Here is a 19742-nt window from a genome sequence, read left to right as displayed (position 1 = left end):
AGATAGCTTATTTTCACACAAAGGACACTTTGGGACCACCTAATGACCATTTAAAACCCTGGTCCATTCTAAATTCGAATTTCCCTTTGATAATGACTCATCCTATCCCTTGTCAAGTAGGTTTACTTAATCTTTAACAAGGTAATTAATTTAAGGGTTAAATGCTACCATGACCAAAACCCTAGGTGACATGTCATTAACACACAAAAAATCTACAAGTGTCAAGTGACACATTAAAGTACATTACACATCATCATGACATGTCCCTAATGCATCTTTGATATTACAATTTCCACACACACATGCAAGCTTACATTTACGAAATAAAATACATTAGAACGAGGCTTTTGAATCGTCCAAATATTTGCCTTGGTTAAACCATGTTCACATGAGTTTGGACCTTGTTTTTTCGATAAATTTCCATGGTTCCACTTCCTACACACTAAACTCAAGCATTGATTGTTCAAAGAGAAGTCATATAAAATATATATCTTAAATACATACAAATTCCAATGTTGTGTAATCCACATTAACATAATTCAATTACATTCCCTTTCTTAATCATTTCAAATAAAGCATTTGAAACATTAAAATATCTAAATCTACATATCGCATTTAATCAACATGATTAAATTAACATTTTGAATCACATCATAATCCATTTTCTATCCTAACATGTGTAAAGTTGCATTTGTATTTGTTAGATCATCCCATAGAAAAATTTGGTTCTTAATACATATCATATATGGAAATCACTACTGTAACTACCAAAATAAATATATAATATAAGTCACTATCCATCGATGACTCGAATATACGTTAAAATATCCAAATCTTGAATATTAAAATGCAAGTAAAATATCTATGTTATGATGGGTTAGGGTGAGGCCTCACATGAGAAGGGTCTAAAATCCTATCCCCTTCCATGTTGGTCAATGAGCAGGAAAACTAGAGGAGATGCAATGCCAGAGGAGAATTTTCCAGGCTTCATCGCTTGTGAGAGCTGTAAGGACCCACTTAACACATAAGGCAATACCTTGCTTTTGAGTGGAAATAAGACCCAAACCACTAGACTCTTTAGGCAAACAATAGTAATCCCAGGCAACTCAGTGGAAGCCATGAAGCTCCACATCCGAGGCCTAGCAAAAATCTCTAAGAAGCTTTTCCAACTTATATAGGAGGCTCTAGAGGGGGCCAAACAGGGCAAGTAGTAAACATGAGTTGCTGCTAAAACTTTAGAGCAAATTTGGAATTTGCCAGCAAGCAAGAGAGGCTTAGTGAATCCATCTCCACTAGAACTAAGCTAGCCAAAGTAGAGCGAGGAGGAATGACTACCTATAGCAGAGTGTCTTGTGCCATTGGATGATAGACCCAAAGGCTTTGCAGAAGGTTTCCAAGCATTCAAGGGCATTGTTAACATTAGATTTCTCCTCAATGAGAGTGAGAAAAGAATCATCAGCAAAGTGAACATTGACTAGCTATGAAAAAGACTCTAGGAGCACAATATTGTAGACCTGACCAATAGAAATGGAATGAGCTAGCAAATATCCAAAACCTTTAGCAGCTAACACATAGAGAGTAGGGCCAAGGACAACCCTAACAAATGGATCTGAAGAGTCCAAAGGCCTTCGATTGTCTTCCATTGATAGTGATGCACACAAAGGCCTCCCCAAAAAGCATCTCCACCAATTGAAGAAAAACAAGACTAAAACCTAGAGGCTAAAGCATGGCAAGAATGAAATACCATTCTATGCGGTCATAAGCTTTGACAAAATCAATTTTAGGAAAGCAAGCTTGTTGCAAAGATCCATGGGCCCATTCCATGCCCTACTAGACAACAACGATGTTGTCTAGGATGAAATGAGATTTGATGAAGTCAGGCTATTCAGGTTGAACAATCAAGGGCAAAAGATGACAAATTTTGAGAGCTAAAGCTTTACCTATGATTTTGTAGGAAACATTCAGCAGAGTGATCGACTGCTAGTTGCAAATGTCTTCCGAGTCACTAGATTTAGGTATGAACTTGATGTTTCCCTTATTTATGATGTGTCTTAAGGATTTGGTATAAAAAGCTTCTAGGTACACCTTATGAAGATAAGGTCCAATAACATCCCAAAAGACTTTGTAAAATTCACAAGGAAACCCATCACACCCCGGGGCTTTGTCATCCACCATGGAAAAGACAACTTCCTTGAGGTCAGTGACAGTAAGAAATTGCTCACAAAAGGCACGTTGCTTAGCCACAAGACGATTTGGAGTATCAACAATACACTCCTTCAAGGCTTGCTCACGTTTTAGAGTGAAATCTTGGATGGTGAAAACCTTTTCGTAATGATGCACAAATAATAGAATATTTTTAAAAATTTGATTATTATTAAATTTATAGTTGCAAAATAATTTGAATAAAGAAATTATATCTAATTGATCTTTATTTTATTTTATGAAATTTATTATATTCAATTTCACTTTAACAAGATGGAAAATGAATTAAATAAAAAATATAAAAAATCTTGAAACTTAACAATAATATTAATTTTAAAATATTATAGTATTAATTTAGTTGATAGGCTATTTGTGGGAACTTTGTTCTCAGAAATTAAATTTTTGATGAAAAATTTGCAAGTTGGTTGGGAAAGTTGTTAGTTTGACTGAAAAATTGAAAATCCTTCTCATTAATCATTTACCAGCCAATTTTTATTTCCCTTCACTTTTAACTCTTGTTTTGATATTTATTAGTTGTTATCTTCACTTTTAACTATTGTTTTTCTTTTTTCTATCTATTAGTTGTGATTTCCACATTAGCTCATGTTGTGATCTATTCATTTAACTTTTGATTTTTAAAATTGAATTAGATTTTAGTTTTTAAATTATTTAAATTGATTTTTTTTATATTAGTTTAATTTTTTCTTTAAATATTTTTTTTAGTTTCTATAATTTATTTAGTCAATAGAATATTTGTTTTTTTTTTTTTTTTAGAGGGGTAAACGCTTTGACCTGGAGCTATGAACCAGTGAGGCCACAAACAGGGGACCTCATCCCCATGAGATTTGAACCTTGATGGCAAAGATAACAACACAACATCTTAACCATCACAACATGCCACTATTGGCTATCAATAGAATATTTGTTAGAGATATGTTTTTTTTATATTAAGTATAAGGATTTCAATAAGTACAAGTCGTAGAGTATCAAAAATAAATCGAGACATTATTTTTTTGTATTTCTCTTATTAATTTTTTATAATAAATTTTTTGATGGGTTTTTTAAAATGATTTTTTTTCATATTTGATAAATTTAATTTAAATAAATAATATTTATTAATCTATTTAAATTTTTTTAGTAAATATTATGTTATTTAAATTAAAAATTATTAATAATCCAATTTGTTCACATAAGATTATATTTTAAATATTCACTTTTAACTATTATTTTTCTTTTCTTATTTATTTAAAAAATAATTACTTGTGATCTCCACATTAGATTATGTTTTGATATCTATTTATTAAACTTTTGATTTTTTAAATTGATTTAGGTTTTAGTTTTTAAATTTCTTAATTTTTTAAATATTAGTTTAGCTTTTTCTTTAAATATTATTTTTTCTGTTTCTATAATTTATTTAGTCAATAGAACATTTGTTAGAGATGTTGCTATTTTTCATTTTTTTTTGATACTTCGTAATAAATTTTTTGATGGATTTTTTTTAAATAATTATTTTTTTCATATTTGATAAATTGAATTTAATTATAAAATTTTGAAATTACTAAACACGTTTCTTAACCAATATTCAAAATTTCTAAATATTGTAAATTTTATATCTATGTTTTAATGTTCATTCTACATTTTTCTCTTAAATCTCATATCTTATCGATACACTTATTGCATGTACAAAGGCATGTGACTACTAGTTATTTCTATGTCATGAGAATTTTTACGCTAGTTAGGAAATGAAAAGAGAAAAATCATAAATATGAAAAAAATAATTCAATCTCTATTTTACAACCTATTTTACACTTTATTTTCCACAAAGAAATCACCGTGAGGGAGGGACCAACTGTTGTTGGAAAACATAGAAAGGCTCGACTTCCCCCCATCCTCTAATATATAAAAGGAGTGTTGAGGTTTGTTGAAAACACGCTACTTCGATCTGAAGTTCAGGTTTCTCTCTTTTTCAACCCTTTCACCCTTTTAATGAATCGGCGCTAAAGTGATTCTGAAGGGAGTATAACTTTAAAGGGAAGAATAGCTCAAACACAATCTCTCTGCGCGGACTATTCCAGGTATAAGCCCAAATTTTTCTGAAATAGGTGCATTTAAGGAACTCTAATTTTTTTTGTAGAATTCGAATTTTATTAGCATAAACGTACTTGAAGCTGAATTTCACCCCTTAAAAGTAGTTTCAGATGATGGGCCTGGGAAGGCTATCAAATTTGCTTGAATTTGAATAGTAAAATCTTAACTGGATGGACAATTTAACCTTGGATTTTCCTTTAAGTTGCGACAAACACTGCGAATAGTTTGAGGAAAACATATGATCATCTTTAAGAATTTTTCTGTATTTTAGTCAAAACCCGAAATGGAGCCTCAAAAACCTAGAGAGTAAATAATGTTTCCCTTAAAACGAGAAATATGGTTCTAGATGCTGCTTCTTTTGCATTATAACATTAAAAATGTTCATTTGAAACATAAAAGGACCATTCTATATAAGCTTCAGGAAGTTTAGGGACAATATCCTGTCTGTGAACTCGCATCTTACGTTGACCAGTTTTATATAGCTGTGAGAGAAAAAGTTTCCATTTTTTTGATTATTTCTGTAAATATATGCAATCAGTAAGCACTAATTTAGCTTAGATTGATAGGACCTGGGACTGATAATTGAAATAAATACACAAAAATTAAACGCGATGGGTGGGAGTATGAGCTCCAAAATGTACAATAGATGATGCAATGCTGAATATTTGCGACTGCAGGATAATTTATTGGCACTGTCCGCTGATTGTCTCAGCCAGTTCATTCCCGAGTGCAGTGAGTTTGATTCCACGTGCCGTGGTCATGATCTGTCATGTGTATTTCTTTTATATTGCGCAAGTTGATCTGACAGAACATGTGCCTGGAAATCTGTGAGCTTCCATCTTCTAGTTAGTGAACTTGTCATGATACTGTTTAGGAGTTTGATGACTCAATGGATGGACGGTTTCTTATAGGTCAAATGTCTTTGGCAGATTAGTAGCAGTGATGAGCAATATTTGATCACACAAAAATGCAAATGACCTATATGATGATGATTTAGATTAAGTTGTTTAGGAGTTTGTTGATCAAATGAATGAATGAATGGTTTCTCATAGGTCAATCGTCTTTGGCAGTTTTGTAATGATCAGCAGTATTGGATTGCACAAATATGCAAATGACCTATATGATAATGTTTTAGGTCAAATTTGTAATGCGCCCTTTCTATTTTTCCTTAAATCACAATTGCACAAGATTAGGGTTAGGTTTTACCATGTTCAGGGTTTCTTTGATTCTGTAATTCCAACTTTAGACCTTGCAATATAGTAAGGGTTCACACATATTCAAAATGTCATAGCTAGATTTCTTAGAGTTATAATTTAAATTTAAGTAAGGATTGTAAATCAATCCAATAGATGTTTGGAGTTAACTTGAGGTTGACCCAACCATAGAAATAATAAGGTAGGGTGACTTGATGACGTACCCCAAAGACTTCCCACCCTAGGCTCAAGAGTAGATAAATTTCCCCCCCCTTGGCTATATGTGCCCTTGCGATACATATGATGTGGGCTACCTAGTGTGGAGTCTTGCTGTTATCTGTCTTGCCATTCTTGACTTGCTTCTAATAATTGAACGCCCATCAACCATGTTAGGTATTTTGAGGAGTATTAATGCAAGAGCATCTTGGGTGTAAGAGCAATCTTGCATCACCCCAAAATTTTTCCTTTTGTTTCTTGAATAAGGGTTGTCTTACTGCAGAGTTGTTATCTGTGAAGGCTTGCTACTAAGTAAGTCGGTCATACGAGCTCGGAATGTCCTCATTTCAAAGGTGGATGTTCATCTTGGATATATCAACCTACGAGTTGAGGCTTAGTGCCATATCATGGTATTCGTGGATTTATTGCAGATTTTAGGTGTGCAATTTTGGTATAAAAATTTCAGTCTCATTGTTGAAGACCTTAAAGGCCTCGGATGGGCTTTGAAATGGGGTGAATTGGAGCTTGCTTGAGTTGGGCCCTGTTGATCAGAAGTTGAGGATTCCAAAAAGTGGTTATAATAGCCAATTAGAGCAACGGATCAAAAGTTATGGCCTTTCGAAGTTGGGCTGACAAAAATTTCCAAAATAAGTGTCAAAGGTGTATCGGGCCGACCGTATATGTAATTTTAGAGGTAGTTGGTCTCAAGGGTTAGGGTTTGATGTCTAGAAACTTCTCGGGTGGTGTAAAAATGCCTATTTAAGGAATGCCCATACATTGTCTAAGACGACTTTGGGTGAGAGTTCGCAGCTCTGTGTTGCAAAATATTGTAAGGAAGGCACCCATGTGGGTTTGCATATTGTATTTCAAAATTCTGTAATTCCGCATTTGCGGCGATAATGAAAAACCCATATTTTGATCTCGCAAATTGCTATTATTTCTTTGTTTTTGTTATGTGTTTGTGGTATTAAGGGGGGCACCCTTCATCAAGTGGTATCAGAGCTAGGTTCTTAAGTGTGTAAACAGATTGCCGACTGTGAGATAGTTGCACAAGGATCGTGGTGTGGGTTGAGCGTGTAGACAAATCCTCGATTGTGAGGCAGTTTGCACTAGGGTTTCAGCGGAAGCGTGAAAATGGCTCCACGAAGAGAGCATGGTGGAAGAGTTGTAGGTGTTACACCTGAGGGTTTTAGAGCCCTCTAGAGACAAATGCAAGCATTAGAAGAACAAATGCATAGAGGAATAAATCTTGCCGTAAGAGATGAAAGTGAAGATGAGGACAAAGAAGAAGTAAATGCTGAAGTGGAGGCAGTTTTGAACCCAGAGGAAGAGATATTTTTCAAGGCCATCGCCAAGATTGGAAAAAGACCTAAGTTTGAGGTTCCCACATTTTTGAGAAATCTTAACCCAAAGGAGTTGATTGATTGGATCAATGAATTGGAGGAATACTTTGAGTACAAAGATGCTGAAAGAGAAGTCCCAGTTAATAGGAGAGTCTTGTTGAATGGTGAGAATGAACCTGATCAAAGAAGGAGTTTGTTTTGCACAAGGTGCAAATGTGAAGATAAGTGTTGTGATGTGATCATTGATGGAGGAAGCATTGACAATCTGATGTCATAATAGATGGTCACGAAGTTAAATCTCAAGAGGCATAAACACCCGTGTCCATACCGTATTGCCTTGGTGTAGGGTGACCACAAGGTCATGGTCAATGAGTAGTGCCTAGTGAAGTTCAAGATTGGAACCTACCAGGATGAGGTGCTTTATGATGTCATACCTATGGACAAGTCATATGTTGCTGGGTAGGTCGTGGTAGTTTAACAGACATGCTGTACATGATGGGCGACCAAATACTTACACTTTGATAAAGGATGGAGTGAAACATAAGTTGAAGCCATTGAAGGAGAAAGAAGAAAAGGTGTGTAGTGTTGCTAGAATATGTTTTGTTGATGGAAAGGTGTTTTTCAAAGGTATGAATCGTGAGCATATGTGTTTTGCTATAATTCCAAAAGATGGTAAAGAAGTAGAGAAGGTACCTGCAAAAGTTACAAATTTGTTGGGAGAGTTTCCTAATATTGTATCAGATAATGTACTTGATGGATTACCCCCATTGAGGAAGATCAGTCAGCAAATGGATTTGATTCTAGGAGCTAGTTTGCCAAACAAGGTAGCGCACAGAATAATTTTAGTAGAAAGTGAGGAGTTGAACAGGCAAGTGCATGAGTTATTGCCAAAGCTGTTGATTCGGAAGAGCCTGAGTCCATGTGCCGTGTCAACAACCTTAGCACCAAAGAAAAATGGAGAATGGAGGATGTGCATGGATTCACGGGCTATCAACAAGATCATGATCAAGTATAGAATTCCATTGTCAAGGATGAATGATATTATGGACTGTTTGAGTGGAACTGTGTATATCACAAAGAGAGATCTAAAGAGTGGGTACCATTATATTCGTATCAAAGGAGGATATGAGTGGAAGATTGCCTTGAAAACAAGGGAAAGATTGTACGAGTGGTTAGTCATGCCTTTTGGGCTAACCAATGCACCGAGCACTTTTATGATGATCATGAATGAGGTACTAAAGGAGTTTTTGGGTAAGTTTGTCATACTTAGATTATATTTTGATCTTTAGCAAGACATTGGAGGAGCATTTGATGCATATTTGTAAGGAGTTTGATAAGGTGAGGGAAGAAAAGCTGCTGATAAATCTTAAGAAGTGTAGTTTTGTGAAGGAGTTGGTGTACTTGGGATTCATAGTATCAATAGAAGGTCTGGAAATGGACCTTTGAGAAAGTGAAGGCTATCCTTGAATTGCCTACTCCAAGGAGTGTGATTGAGGTAAGATCTTTCCATGGACTGACTAGTTTTTACAGAAAGTTTATCAGAGGTTTTAGCAGTATTTGTGGGCCTTTGAGTGAAACAATAAGAGGGGATAGGAAAGAATTTAAGTGGACTGTAGGAGCAGATAAGAGTTTTAATCTGTTGAAATTGAAAGTTACAAAGCAACCAGTTTTAGCACTTCCAGATTTTAACAAGGTGTTTCAAGTAGACTGTGATGCTAGTGATATTGCAATAAGAGCCATTTTGAGCCAAGAAGGTAGACTTGTTGCTTATTTCAGTGAGAAATTGAATGATGCCAAAAGAAAATATTATGCTTATGATCAAGAATTTTAGAATTTTATGCTATAGTTCAGGCATTGAAGAAGTGAAGACACTATCTTCTTCCTAAGGAGTTTGTTTTGTATACTAATCATCAAGCTTTGCAATATTTGAATAGTCAAGGAAAATTGAATCACAAACATTTGAAATGGGCTGAGTTTTTCAGCTAAGTTGCCGGTTCGGGTTCGGTTCCAAATTCGAAGTTCAAGAACTGTTTCGCAAGTTCGACAAAATTCTGGAAAGGGGTTTGGGTTCGTTTGGGTTCGTTAGTACAAAAACATGTAGAAATATATATATTTATGAAGCATGAGTTAAAATTAGAATGTAGCATAGTAGCATAAACCCATCTAAACAACAAAAACTTTAAAACACCATAAATAGTTAAACTTGTAATCATAGTGATCATACCATCATATAGTAACATAGTTCAATCAACTTCAACATCAAAGTTTCAAAACATTTAAAATATCAAGTTCAAGTATCATTGTTTCATGTTCATTGTCTAACTAATGGAATGAAAATCTATTAATATTCTTAGTTCGAAGTTCTTCAATCTTCATCTTCTTCTTCTCCAGTATTACTTGTGGTAAGGCCAATGGGATCAACAGCAGAATCGACAATTGCATTGACATCAAAGTCATCAAAAGCATCAACTATAAGCTGAGTAGTGAAAGCATCCAATTCCGCAATCTCTGCACCTACATCCCACTTCTTTGTCTCCCCTTCTTTGTATTCTTGACTCTTGTGTAAAAGAAGGTGCAAGTTTTTATGCACAAATATCAAGTTCTCTGCTTTTTTTGATTGCAACCTATTGCGCTTCACCGAGTGGATGAAAGAATAGGTGCTCCAATTTCTTTTTGATGCAGAAGAACTAGCAACCTATAAAGACAACATAGGGTAAGCAAAAAAGAATTAATTCAATCTTATAAAAAATTTAAAATCACTTTCTAGTCATGATTCTTTTGAAGATAAAGTGAGCTAATTTTCTAAAAATAGAACTTGTGATATAACTTTGATTGCAAGGGGCTGCAATGTTTGGAATTTTTGGCGATGGAGGTACCACCAACCATGAGCATCCTTCTTGAACCAATGACGAAGAACATCATTACTTAGACCTCTAGCATTGACAAACTCTATGAACTCATCCATGATTACATCTCTCATATCATCATTAGGAAATAATCTTCTAAATGTTGCCTAGTACCTATCAGACACTTCCATATCTTTATATGGTGGCAACCTTCCTGGTAGATCACAGTATTGTGAGCTATAGTATTTGGGTTTCAAGGCATAGGCAAGCAAATGTAATGGAGTGATCATTTTGTTCCATCTCTCATTAATAATTTTTTTGCACTTGTTTGAAAAAGGTCTCTTGCGGATCTTGCTCCTTCTCATTTATAACTTGCTTGATCTTCTCAATCATTGAGTCTGTGCCATCATAGATCTCTGGCAAGGCCTATCCATGTCAGTGTACCTAAGCATGCTCATAATGGGCTCGGTGATCTTAAGGAGATATTCCACACGTTCCCACCATGACTCAGCCAATAGCCTATCCTTTATTTTGTTTGCCCGTTCAGTGTTTTGTTGCTTCCATACACCCCAATTATGGCTGATTACCATACCTTGAAGTGCATCTTTCACTTGCACAAGTCATCCTAAGACGATTATATGTGATGCAAAACGGGTCTTAGTAACCTGTGACATAAATTAGAGCAAAAAACAACTACTATTAGATACATATTTTGGAAAAGTATACACACTGCACAATTAAAATATGAAAAATCAAAAATTGTCAAATATTAAAAATTAAATTACTAACTTGAGTTCAAGTTCGTTTACCTTCAATAGCTCCAATTTTGAGTAGTTCTTGAAAAGAGATTGAGTCATGTGGTGGTTTGTGACAAACATTTGTATGTCCTCAGCCTCTTCATACATTGTTTTGATCCACTCAATTTAGTTCCCAATCTTTTGTAGCATAAGATTGAGTGAATGGACTGCACAAAGTGTCCAAAAGATATGTTGATATCGTGATTCAACCAGCAAACTTGCTGCTCTACAATTCTTTGTGTTGTCTGTTATGACTTGGATAACATTTTTTGCATCCACTTGTTCAATGGCCCCAATTAAGATATCAACAATAAATGACCCATCCTTTACTTTGCCCTCACAATCCACCGCTTTCAGAAACATTGCCCCTTTAGGGGACACCGCAAGGACATTGATCAAGGGACGGTTCCTAGAATCCTTCCCGCAATCAGAAACAATTGTCACCCTTGTCTCAACCCATGAGTCCCTTATGGGCTTCAATTGATTTTTAATCCGTTGGACCTTGTCATCCAACTTTCTTGGGTACGGAGGGGGGGGGGGGGGGGCGGGATAGGGGAGGTACCTGTGCAACTTAGAGTTTTTGCAGAGTTATACATTTGTTTTGAAACAGAGCAGTAGGAAGCCTAACGGAGTTGCAAATACTCTAATTAGAAGACAACTTCTTTTGACAGAGATGTAGATTGAGGTGGTGTTCAAGGAACTCAAGAATTTGTATCCAGAGGACCTGATTTTGGTGAGGCTTGGAACACTTGTACAAAACCTATTACACATGATAGGACAAAGTGGTTGGATTTCATAATCTAAGATGGGATGTTGTTCAAAGGAAGTCAACTGTGCATTCCTAGAAGTTCTATGAGGGAGAATCTCATCAAGGAGAAGCACAGTGGACTGTTGGATGGACACTTTGGTAGAGATAAGACCATTGATTTGGTTGTTGAGAATTATTACTGGCCACAGTTGCAACAAAATGTGAAGAAGTTTGTGCAGAGTTGCAGAGAATGTCAGAGAACAAAAGGAGTGAAGCAGAATATTGGGTTGTATCAGCCATTACCTGCACTAGAGAAGTCGTGGGAGGATGTCAGCATGGATTTTTTTCTTGGTTTACCAAGGACACAGTGAGGGCATGATTCAATATTTGTGGTGGTTGATAGATTTTTCAAAAACGACACATTTCATTACTTGCAAGAAGACTAGTGATGCTGTTCATGTGGCAGAGTTGTTTTTTAGAGAAGTGGTGAGACTACATGGTTTGCCAAAGAGTATAGTTTCTGATCGAGATACCAAGTTTTTTGGGTATTTCTTGCGAATGTTGTGGATGAAGTTGAAGATAGAGTTGAAGTTCAGTTCATCACATCATCCACAAATTGATGGACAAACAAAAGTTGTGAATAGGAGTTTGGGGAATTTGCTGAGATGCTTGGTTGTGTAAGCACACAAAAATGGTCACCTTGACTATATACCCCAGTTTCATAATTTATGTCAAGCTTGAATCAATATGTGCATCATCATTTCCTTTGATCAAATTAAATTATTTGAACTATTCAATTTATTTTAATAATATAATTAACATTATTATTTTACATCAATTTCCTTGATTAAATTTGAATTAATTTATTTAATTATTTTAAATAAATGGTTTGATCATCTTGATTTTTGTAAATTTTAATTAAAGGAATCTGCTTCCTTTTAATTAAATAAAATCCCTCACTTAATTTTATGTGTAGCAATTATTATTTTAAATGAAATAATTAAATAACAGTCACTTTATTTTATAAGAAAAGAGATTATTTTACATTTAAATTAAATAAAAACACCCCTCATCTTATAATTTTTATGGATTGTTACACTCCTCATCTCTTAATTAAATGCTAATTGCACATTCTCTTATGTAGGTCATACCCTTTCATTTAATTTTCATCTTCTCTCTAATTTGGGAATGCCACTTTGGATTGATATATAAAGGAAACCTCCTCCTTCATTTTGACATCATGATTTCTTATGCTACGGTTATTATAGACATTTTTGAAGCTTTCTTTGAGACTTGGAGATATCTTGCATGTTTATGATCATTTTGAATCTTCCATTCATTGGATGTACTTGTGAAGACCAAGACCGAAGTTCATATGAGAGCCACCATTTCAAACCTTTGAAGGTCTTTGCACATTGATGATAGGAAGCTATGAGTCAATTCTTGAGATCTTGCGTTTTCATGGTGTTATTTTGAAGAATTTTGAGTTTAAGGATTCATAGAAGTGTGTCAACATTTTAGCACATAGGTTGAAGATAAACCAAAGGGTTGGGATTTGATTTTACCACAGGTGGAATTCACATGCAATAATTTTGTTAAAAGGAGTATTGGTAAATCACCATTCCAAATCGTATATGGGAGTAGTCCAAGAAATACTTTTAAATTGCGACAATTGGATAAAGGAAAAATAAGTAGTGCTGAAGCAAAAGAATTTGCTGAACATTTAAAGAATATCCATGAGGAGGTGAGGAAGCACATTATTAAAAAAAATGCACAACACAAGGCTAAGGCAGATGTGAATTTCAGATTGGAGATGAAGTCAGGGTTCATTCGAGGAAGGAGAGTTTTTCAGTGGGTATGTATAATAAGTTGAAAATGAAGAAGTTTGGATTGTGCAAAATAGGGAAAATGCATCATTCTAGAAATGCCTATGAAGTGGAATTGCTTGCTGAACTAATATTTCACCAGTATTTAGCATTTCAGATCTGGTAGAGTATTATGAAGGAGGTGATAGAGATGAAGTTGCAAAAGTGCAGTGGAGTATTTCAGCAACTAGTTCAACTAGAAAGGAGATTGAGGAGATACTGGACAGTCGTGTTGGCAAAAGTACAAGGAACAAAACTTATGAAGAGTACTTGGTCAAATGGAAAGGGAGGCCCGTAGAAGATTCATCATGGCTAGCGAGGGAGGAGGTTAACTGGCTTGGTTTTCCCCTGAACACTTGAGATGTGATGGGGTCGCTTCTCAAATTACCTTAGGTGTCTGATGCAGGAGCATCCTAGGCATAAGAGCAATTTTGCATCACCCAAAAATATTTCTTTTTGTTTCTTAAATAAGGGTTCTTTCAGTGCAGAGTTGTTATCTGTGAAGGTTTGCTACTAAGTAGGTCGGTCATACAAGCTCGTAATGTCTTAATTTTAGAGGTGGATGTTCATCTTGGATATATTAGCCTATGAGTTGAGGCTCTGTGCCATATCATGAGTTTTTTTTGATTTATTGCAGATTTTTGGTGTGCAATTTTGGTATAAAAATTTCAGGCTCATCGTTGAAGACCTTAGAGGCCCCGAATGGGCTCCGAAATGGGGTCAATTAGAGTTTACATGAGTTGGATTTTATATTCTAGAAGTTGAGCATTCTGAAAAAGTGGTTATAATAGCCAATTAGAGCAACAGATCAAAAGTTATGGCCTTCCGAAGTTGGGCTAACCAAAATTTCCAAAATAAGTGTCAAAGGTGTATCAGGCCGACTCTATATGTAATTTTAGAGTTGGTCTCAAGGGTTAGGGTTTGATGTCTAGAAACGTCCCGGGTGGTGTAGAAATGCCTATTTAAGGAATGCCCGTACATTGTCTAGGACAAGGATGATAGTTCGTAGTTCTGTGTTGCAAATTATTGTAAGGAAAGCACCTATGTGGTTTTGCATATTGTATTTCAAAATTCTGTAATTCTGCATTTGTAGTGATAATAAAAAGCCCATATTTTGTTCTCGCAAATTGTTGTTATTTCTTTGTTTCTGTTATGTGTTTGTGGTATTAAAGAGAGCACCCTTCATCAAGTAGTCATAAAAAGTTGCCCCAAAAGTCTATCCTTCCTAATCTTGAAGGTAGTCCACTTTTGTCCCTCTTTGGCTTCATGGGGATTCCCTTGTCACAACCATGAGGTGATGTGCTTGTCGTTCTCCCAATCATGACTACTATGCATTCCTTACATACTAACAAGAAATGCTTTTAACAATGATATACTCATCATTACAAGGTAAGATGATTATGAAATTGACAATAAATCTTTAATTTATATTGAAGCATATATGATGGCTCATCATAGTTAAAGTTTCTAAATAGCACAAAGTCCCAATAATAATCACTAAAATTCTTTTTACCTAATATTGGTATCAAATATTACTTGTGCAAGATATGCTTAGTTTGAGATTATTCTTTATTTTTCCCTTTTTGTATTCTTCCTATTCTTGTCAATGATGCCTTTCCTTTCAATGAACTTCTATATGTATATGTATATATACACACACTTCCATATCAAAGGGTGTATCTCTTTGGGAAAGTGTAAAGGATATGTCCTTTTGTTAATAGTAAATAACCTTCTGTACAATTAGTAGATTCTATCAATTGTCCCTCTTAATTTGCTTCACAAATGATATATTATAAATGCTTTTGTTGATCATATCAACACTTTAGAGGATTCATTTGCAAGTTCATAGTAACCTGTTGCTAGTCGTTAATATCTTCATAAGCCACTCACGATAAATATATCAATTGGGTTTCAACAACTCCCTTCTTCGTCAAGTCTGCAAGTGGTGCGACATGACATGACAACCCACTAACAAACTGATGGTAGAAGGCACACAACTCTACAAAGCCCCTGAGTTGTGTCAATGTCTCTAGTGTAGGCCACTTTGTAATAGCATGAATCTTGTCAGGATCCATGCACACTCCTATAGTACTAATGATATGTCCAAGGTATAACAACTTTGCCATACTGAGCTCACATTTGGATTCCTTGGCATACAAGGATTCCCTCTCCAAGATTCCCAAAACTGTATCTAAATGAGCCAAGTGTTCCTCCCATGTCCTGTTATAAACTAGTATGTCATCAAAAAACACCAAGACACTCTTCCTCAATTGAGGTTGGAAAACCTTGTTCACGATGGACTAGAAAGTAGCGGGAGCGTTACTTAGCCCAAACGGAGTAACTAGAAACTCACAGTGTCTATAATGACAACAGAAAGCCGTTTTCCTAATATCTTGTTGCTTGACATTGATCTGGTGGTAGCTTGTCCTCAAATCAAGCTTGGAGAAATAACAACCTCTATGTTACTCATTAGTCAACTCATCTATGCAGGGGATGTGGTACCTATTCTTAATGGTCTTCTTGTTCAACATGTGGTAATCAATGCACATCTTGAGTGTTCCATCACTATTTTTAACCAAAACTACAGAGGTAGCAAAAGAGGACCTACTTGGCCTTATATGCCCCATAGCAATCAGTTCCTTAATTGTCTTCTCAATCTCATCCTTCAACTGCTTAGGATACTGATATGGTGTGATCATGACGGGCTTAACGCCCTCCTCCAACTCGATGACTTGCTCACATCCCCTGTCAGGTGGTCTTTTTGGCGGTATATCACCGAACACCTTAGAATGCTTAATTCTCAGGTCTTGAATATTTGGGTAGTATGCTGTTTTGTGATTTTCATTTGTATAAGGCATCACTTTGAACTTTGTTTCCCACTCCACAATGCCTTTCCCAATCAATCTCTCCATCCTTAGTCGTGAAATGGTCTTTAGATTACTTTCTTTGATGTCCTTAAGGATATGTGTAGACCCATCAATTTCAAACTTCATTTCCATCTCGCATGGCTTCAATGTGAACTCTCCAATCTTATGGAGCCATCTCATGCCTAGGACCACATCGGTATCACCCATATTCACAACATAGAAATCAGCCTTAAACTCAAAATTGTTGAGTTTAATTGGTAAATCCGGAATCAATCTCTCACACTTGAGAGTGTAGCCATCTGCGACCTTTACCTTGGGACCCCTCAAACCCCAGTGTTTTGAACTTTGTTTCCCACTCCACAATGTCTTTCCTAATCAATCTCTCCATCCTTAGTTGTGGAACGGTCTTTAGATTACTTTCTTTGATGTCCTTAAGGATATGTGTAGAGTCAAAGAACCCTCCCACTGCATGTGCAATGAACCTTGATTAAGATAAAAATGTAATACATATAGTTATGAATTTAATCAATTCTAATATATCAAGATGGATCAATATATTTATTAATGATTGAATGAACAATGTTAATTATATAAAATAATAGAAACAACAATATAATTAATTAATAGTAACATTTAATTAATTGATATTCATTGTAGACCATTATTCGAACCATGGTTTGGATAAATAATATTAAAATAAAGAAGTGTCAAAATATTCAAACAATCGCTAAGGCAAAAATTAACTAAGCAACAAAGGATAAGCCTTGAATGACCCTTAGAAGGGTCACATCATTCAAAGGCCCCACCATATAAATGAGTGGGGGACAAACGGTTTAGGGGGGAGATATATAAAAAACAAAACGAAAAAAGCAAAAATAGCCATGGGAGGTAAATAGACCAGTGATAAGGGAAGATTTTGGAGAAGGTATGCCATGTGAGATACCTGGACCTGCCCATTAAAGAAGTTGCCAACCAATAGAGGATAAATGATTAGCTATTGATATAATTAATCCAATATGCAATTGTCTTTGATTGCCTATGATACCGTTTCAAAAGATATGAGATATTGAGTTTGATATTACTGTCTTGCTATGGGATTTGTATAGGTTGTTGAAGGATAACATATCAAAGTTCAATAATATTGTCGGTGTCTTAAATAGCCACGAGGATACAAGGGGTGATCATTATAATCGTGGTGCAAATACAAACTACCAACCATGATAAAGGGCATCAAACAACAAAGACATATTTACTCCCATCAAAGGATAAGAGGCATTTACTAAACGAAAGATATAAACTATATACATTGGCTACAATATATACCAACATGGAACCAAACACTTCGAATAAAAGATAATTCCATTAGATGATAAAGGGACCATTCATGATAGAAAATGAAAGATAATTATATTGCTATTTAGTAATAAGGATTAAGCACATGTATTAAAGCTGTGTATCTTTGAGTGTTAAAGGATTGACCATTCACGATATTGGAATAGAAGTATTAAAAAGTAAGACTTGTAGAATATAAGTTGTTGTATAGTACGAGCACTACTTGGAGAAACCACCTATAAAGGTAAGAACAGGGACGATGTGTCAATAGTAAACTTTAGTGTCTATAGAGATATAGATAGATAGATATATATGTATAGACAAGTGAGTGTCAACACACTTAGGTTATTTATTTAGTTCATGCTGAACAAGTAGTACATGCCGAGCACATGCATATTATTAGACCATGCCGAGTTCACAGTGAGTGCCAAGCCACTCATATGCTGAGTCACTCAAATGCCGAGCAGACTGTGTATGTTGAGTGACACAGGAGCCAAGTAAACAGTGGATACTGAGTCACAGTATAAAGATTAGTGCATGTCGAGCATCAAAGAGTTTAGATGTCAAGTGAGACAGTTTTGACATATTTGTTTGTAAAGGCACAAACAACTATGTAAACCGATTTTGATCCGACTTAAGGATGAATTTCGATATATTGGAGATAAGGACGAATCTCAAGTTGGACTCCCTATGCAATTACATGTAGCCAATCAGAAAAAGGGAAGGATTAAGCGGCAAAATGGACGAATCTCAGCCGTAGATTCATACCTAACCCTAAGTCACCAAAGTCTTCTTAAGGAGGACAAACCCTAAACTCTCTATGAGCGAGTGTACAAGGTATGGAAGGAGCGAAGAGAGAAGTTTGCATGCGCAAACAGAGCATTCATGGTGGCTAAGGAGTTATGAAGTGAGATTACATTGAGGAATCAGTTAGAGTAGAACAGAGGAAAGGGAAAGGATACAATAAAAAGACATCTGATCAAGAAGGATCAAGAAGACATCAGTTTAGAGGTGATATGTTATCAAGCAATCAAGTGCTAGCCGCAGGATCAAAGATGAGACTTTTTAACAAGTGATTTCATTCAAAATCTCTTAACAGAGTAGTCCTAACAGGTTGTATTGAAATCCTTTAACAGGGTGCTTACTTAATTGTGAGTTAAAGTCCTTTAGCAAGGCACATTTCTAACAAGGCGAGACCTAACAGTGTTTGTAAGCCTTTCATAGGGCAGACCTTTCATAGGGTAGATCATGTCTCATGGTCAAAACATTGTAACCTTCATTGGATACACTTTATTACTACAGTAGTGAAGATTTGGGGGTGTCATCTTCACCCTAGTTTTACCTTCTCATTTGGAGGGTTTCCGGGTAATCATATCTGGTGTCATATGTGTGTGATTGCTTATATGTTTACATGATTTAGATGAATGTGCTTCACATGTTATTTCAATTTACTCATTGGATCTATGAGATGGATGTGTGGTGAAAGTTTTATGGGTCCAAGTTTAAATTGCTGATTCACCCCCCCTCAAAAGTTTACCTTTCCTATTGTAATTTTAACAATTGGTATCAGATTCTAGTTCTCTGAAAGAGAAGCTTTGCAGTTTTGAGGAAAGATTTTGAAATAGAAGTCTACAAGTTGGGAAAGACTATTGAGAATTAGGAGATTGAAATATATCTCATTCTACATCAATTGAATCAAGCAAGACAAGACCTAAAGAATTCTTTGAAGAGAAGGAATGAAATTGCTATTGCGGAGAATGACACACAATATTGAGAGAGACACTACCAAACTATTTGCAAATGGAGACTCCAATGAATTTGATGCAGTAGTTGCAGATCTAATGGAAAAGAATAGAGCCCAAGCTGAGGAAATCAGAAATCTCAAGTTAGAGCAAGAATCACAAAACATCCTACTATGTGAGGTGATTGAACAGAAGAAGAAAGCCATGGAAGACAAAGCAATGATTGAAGAAGACAAAAGAATTTTGGCCAACAGACTGGAAGAGAAGTCAATAGAGCGAACCAAGATCTTCAACATGCAATTGGATACTCTAAGTCAAATGATGAATGCCAACTATGAATTGAATGTCAAGGACATTGAGATAACTACATTGAAACTGCAAAATGAGCAATTGCAGAATGACCTAAAGAGAGAAAAAGAATTTGTTGAAAGTTTCAACAAACCAAATGAAGCCATCAAATACTTTGAGTAATTATTGAGATCCCCTAGATCTAATAATGATAC

At 35.4% G+C, this 19742-nt stretch overlaps 1 protein-coding gene across 5 annotated transcripts in view; it reads left to right on the top strand.

The window, feature by feature from the left end:
* Positions 1–4049: 4049 nt before the first annotated feature.
* Positions 4050–19742, top strand: part of LOC149543439 (PHD finger-like domain-containing protein 5A) — a 48557-nt gene continuing 32864 nt past the window's right edge. For all 5 annotated transcript variants that reach the window (XR_016355636.1, XR_016355635.1, XR_016355634.1 and 2 more), the window contains exon 1: positions 4050–4277. The gene's annotated coding sequence lies outside the window, so the exon portion shown is untranslated. The remainder of the gene's footprint in view (positions 4278–19742) is intronic.

The sequence above is a fragment of the Cupressus sempervirens genome, chromosome 8, assembly GCF_028749045.1.
Source record: "Cupressus sempervirens isolate cs-2001-9-10 chromosome 8, ASM2874904v1, whole genome shotgun sequence".
Classification (NCBI taxonomy): Eukaryota; Viridiplantae; Streptophyta; class Pinopsida; order Cupressales; family Cupressaceae; genus Cupressus; species Cupressus sempervirens.
Note: the sequence above shows the minus strand (reverse complement) of the source record. Positions and strands in the feature narration are given on the sequence as shown.